The sequence below is a fragment of the Schistocerca serialis genome, unplaced genomic scaffold, assembly GCF_023864345.2.
Source record: "Schistocerca serialis cubense isolate TAMUIC-IGC-003099 unplaced genomic scaffold, iqSchSeri2.2 HiC_scaffold_1195, whole genome shotgun sequence".
NCBI lineage: Eukaryota > Metazoa > Arthropoda > Insecta > Orthoptera > Acrididae > Schistocerca > Schistocerca serialis.
The window spans coordinates 347501-352500 of NW_026047398.1; the positions used below are offsets into that span (position 1 = coordinate 347501).

Below are 5000 nucleotides of genomic sequence, written 5' to 3' on the forward strand. Positions count from 1 at the left end.
CTAACCTACGTCGTACCGTAACCTAACCTACGTCGTACCGTAACCTAACCTACGTCGTACCGTAACCTAACCTACGTCGTACCGTAACCTAACCTACGTCGTACCTTAACCTAACCTACGTCGTACCTTAACCTAACCTACGTCGTACCTTAACCTAACCTACGTCGTACCTTAACCTAACCTACGTCGTACCTTAACCTAACCTACGTCGTACCTTAACCTAACCTACGTCGTACCTTAACCTAACCTACGTCGTACCTTAACCTAACCTACGTCGTACCTTAACCTAACCTACGTCGTACCTTAACCTAACCTACGTCGTACCTTAACCTAACCTACGTCGTACCTTAACCTAACCTACGTCGTACCTTAACCTAACCTACGTCGTACCTTAACCTAACCTACGTCGTACCTTAACCTAACCTACGTCGTACCTTAACCTAACCTACGTCGTACCTTAACCTAACCTACGTCGTACCTTAACCTAACCTACGTCGTACCTTAACCTAACCTACGTCGTACCTTAACCTAACCTACGTCGTACCTTAACCTAACCTACGTCGTACCTTAACCTAACCTACGTCGTACCTTAACCTAACCTACGTCGTACCTTAACCTAACCTACGTCGTACCTTAACCTAACCTACGTCGTACCTTAACCTAACCTACGTCGTACCTTAACCTAACCTGTATTGCGCCTTAACCTAACCTGTATTGCGCCTTAACCTAACCTGTATTGCGCCTTAACCTAACCTGTATTGCGCCTTAACCTAACCTGTATTGCGCCTTAACCTAACCTGTATTGCGCCTTAACCTAACCTGTATTGCGCCTTAACCTAACCTGTATTGCGCCTTAACCTAACCTGTATTGCGCCTTAACCTAACCTGTATTGCGCCTTAACCTAACCTGTATTGCGCCTTAACCTAACCTGTATTGCGCCTTAACCTAACCTGTATTGCGCCTTAACCTAACCTGTATTGCGCCTTAACGTAACCTGTATTGCGCCTTAACGTAACCTATATTGCGCCTTAACGTAACCTATATTGCGCCTTAACCTAACCTATATTGCGCCTTAACGTAACCTATATTGCGCCTTAACGTAACCTATATTGCGCCTTAACGTAACCTATATTGCGCCTTAACGTAACCTATATTGCGCCTTAACGTAACCTATATTGCGCCTTAACGTAACCTATATTGCGCCTTAACGTAACCTATATTGCGCCTTAACGTAACCTATATTGCGCCTTAACGTAACCTATATTGCGCCTTAACGTAACCTATATTGCGCCTTAACGTAACCTATATTGCGCCTTTACGTAACCTATATTGCGCCTTAACGTAACCTATATTGCGCCTTAACGTAACCTATATTGCGCCTTAACGTAACCTATATTGCGCCTTAACGTAACCTATATTGCGCCTTAACTTAACCTATATTGCGCCTTAACGTAACCTATATTGCGCCTTAACGTAACCTATATTGCGCCTTAACGTAACCTATATTGCGCCTTAACGTAACCTATATTGCGCCTTAACGTAACCTATATTGCGCCTTAACGTAACCTATATTGCGCCTTAACGTAACCCACATTGTGCTGTAACCCAACACACGTTGGGCCTTAACCCAACACACGTTGGGCCTTAACCCAACACACGTTGGGCCTTAACCCAACACACGTTGGGCCTTAACCCAACACACGTTGGGCCTTAACCCAACACACGTTGGGCCTTAACCCAACACACGTTGGGCCTTAACCCAACACACGTTGGGCCTTAACCCAACACACGTTGGGCCTTAACCCAACACACGTTGGGCCTTAACCCAACACACGTTGGGCCTTAACCCAACACACGTTGGGCCTTAACCCAACACACGTTGGGCCTTAACCCAACACACGTTGGGCCTTAACCTGCTCTGTAATTGTCATACGACGCGTTAAATTAGTGTAGTGTTGCCCAACTGCAACCCCCGCAATATAGTTTGCTACTCGCACTGCCCGGTCCCCAGTGTATCGCTTCATGTTAAACACCTTGCAGCTATACACTGTAATGTGGATGGCAGCAGGACGTACATGCTCAATGCCCTTTGCAGTTGTTCATTGGCATTTGCAGTTGTTCATTGGCATTCGCATGGCGAAGCACTTAGCCTACGCTGTGGTACGGCCTGTGTCAACTGTCCGCTGATGTTGTACGTCCAAATCACACACTGTACTGCACATTGGTCCTCATGTACTGAATGATACATCGTGGTACATGTGACCGTACAACGACTGCGCCAACAACGGCGAACCATGCGGTCCAAATGTTGTGCACTCAGCTACGTGTCGTCTCCCTATAAGAGCTGGATTGCAGTGTGGTATGCCCTGGATGGCGATCAGCATGAGCCGTCTGTTGATGTAGTGGCGCGTGTTGTCAGACGTAGTCGTCTCTTCTCACACACCGTGATAGCATGGTGCACTGCGTTCCACATCTGCGACATGCGACAGAGGCCGGTTGACAGTCGTTCGCGCAATGGACATCGCATACGTACGGGGGCCACCTTCCACGTGTTCGCGAAGCGTGCACATGTTGTTGCGTGTATGTGGGCAGACAGTGTGTCGTGACACCTGACACAGGCATGCAACAATCGTTGAATTTGCAAATGGCGATGGACGCCTACGTTTGCTGGTGACGTTACGCAAATGAACAACTGGTAAACCGTTGTGGTGCGGTTGTTCTCGCTAGAGGTGAATCAGTGATGGCGACGATCGGTTGAGCTACCAACCGGTTGTTCCAGCGATACCCACCATGCCCACGAACGTGAATGGCATCTGGGTGTGAAGCGATACGCGGCGGTGGCTGGGTGGGACCGTCCCCGGCCGGTGAGGGGGGGCCTCCCGGCGTGCTGGCCGCGCGGTGCGTGGGCGCACGCGCTACAGCCGGCTGGTGGGGGCGGCCAGTGGCAGGCGCGCCGGCCGACGGAGGCGGCAGGCGGCGCAGCTGCGCGCCGGCGCACCCTGCACGCGGCGCCGTGCGGCCAAAGTAGGTCCTCGCGGGCCCGGTGCGAAGCGCGGTGGACATCTGCAGTGTGCTGGTCCGATTGAGGACTGTGTGCGCTGAGGATGCGCCGCCGCCTGGCGCTCGGCGCCGCGACGCCGTCTGCTGCTCGGTCGCCTCTGCGGTTCTCGCAGGTGGTTTGTATCGCAGCTGTGCGGACGTGTTGGCGCGTGCGCTGTGCTGGGAGAGTTCGCTTCGGCACCCAAGTGGGGCTTTTGTCCTTCTGTGGCGCTGGCGTTGGAGCTGCCGGTCACCGTAGGTGGCGCGTGTTGTCTCCCGCCGGCAATGCCACGACAGCACGCTCCCGGGCCTCTGTCGGCAGCGGCAAGCTCAGTTGGGAGCACGGGTGGTCGCACCTAAAGCGTCTACTCGCCAAACTCCGGGCGATTGCGCCTCTCTCGAACCCGACCAAGTACTTAGGACGGCGCTGCGCGCCGCCGGGACCTGAGAGGGTTTCGAGGTGTATGGTGCAGGGGAGCTCAGCCTCCTCCTGTTTGCAGAATAATTGAGCGGACGCTTGCGTGTTCGCGCGGGCCCCCGGGACACACTCCCGGGCGGCCGGCTGCTCAGCTCTAGTTGACGCAGCTCCCTGGTTGATCCTGCCAGTAGTCATATGCTTGTCTCAAAGATTAAGCCATGCATGTCTCAGTACAAGCCGCATTAAGGTGAAACCGCGAATGGCTCATTAAATCAGTTATGGTTCCTTAGATCGTACCCACGTTACTTGGATAACTGTGGTAATTCTAGAGCTAATACATGCAAACAGAGTCCCGACCAGAGATGGAAGGGACGCTTTTATTAGATCAAAACCAATCGGTCGGCTCGTCCGGTCCGTTTGCCTTGGTGACTCTGAATAACTTTGGGCTGATCGCACGGTCCTCGTACCGGCGACGCATCTTTCAAATGTCTGCCTTATCAACTGTCGATGGTAGGTTCTGCGCCTACCATGGTTGTAACGGGTAACGGGGAATCAGGGTTCGATTCCGGAGAGGGAGCCTGAGAAACGGCTACCACATCCAAGGAAGGCAGCAGGCGCGCAAATTACCCACTCCCGGCACGGGGAGGTAGTGACGAAAAATAACGATACGGGACTCATCCGAGGCCCCGTAATCGGAATGAGTACACTTTAAATCCTTTAACGAGTATCTATTGGAGGGCAAGTCTGGTGCCAGCAGCCGCGGTAATTCCAGCTCCAATAGCGTATATTAAAGTTGTTGCGGTTAAAAAGCTCGTAGTTGGATTTGTGTCCCACGCTGTTGGTTCACCGCCCGTCGGTGTTTAACTGGCATGTATCGTGGGACGTCCTGCCGGTGGGGCGAGCTGAAGGCGTGCGACGCGCCTCGTGCGTGCTCGTGCGTCCCGAGGCGGACCCCGTTGCAATCCTACCAGGGTGCTCTTGAGTGAGTGTCTCGGTGGGCCGGCACGTTTACTTTGAACAAATTAGAGTGCTTAAAGCAGGCAAGCCCGCCTGAATACTGTGTGCATGGAATAATGGAATAGGACCTCGGTTCTATTTTGTTGGTTTTCGGAACCCGAGGTAATGATTAATAGGGACAGGCGGGGGCATTCGTATTGCGACGTTAGAGGTGAAATTCTTGGATCGTCGCAAGACGAACAGAAGCGAAAGCATTTGCCAAGTATGTTTTCATTAATCAAGAACGAAAGTTAGAGGTTCGAAGGCGATCAGATACCGCCCTAGTTCTAACCATAAACGATGCCAGCCAGCGATCCGCCGCAGTTCCTCCGATGACTCGGCGGGCAGCCTCCGGGAAACCAAAGCTTTTGGGTTCCGGGGGAAGTATGGTTGCAAAGCTGAAACTTAAAGGAATTGACGGAAGGGCACCACCAGGAGTGGAGCCTGCGGCTTAATTTGACTCAACACGGGAAACCTCACCAGGCCCGGACACCGGAAGGATTGACAGATTGATAGCTCTTTCTTGATTCGGTGGGTGGTGGTGCA

At 52.4% G+C, this 5000-nt stretch overlaps 1 non-coding gene across 1 annotated transcript in view; it reads left to right on the forward strand.

Moving 5' to 3' along the window:
- Positions 1-3626: 3626 nt before the first annotated feature.
- Positions 3627-5000, forward strand: part of LOC126434760 (small subunit ribosomal RNA) — a 1910-nt gene continuing 536 nt past the window's right edge. The window contains exon 1 of the ribosomal RNA XR_007579467.1: positions 3627-5000. This exon is cut by the window's right edge and continues 536 nt beyond it. This is a non-coding gene — a ribosomal RNA (small subunit ribosomal RNA).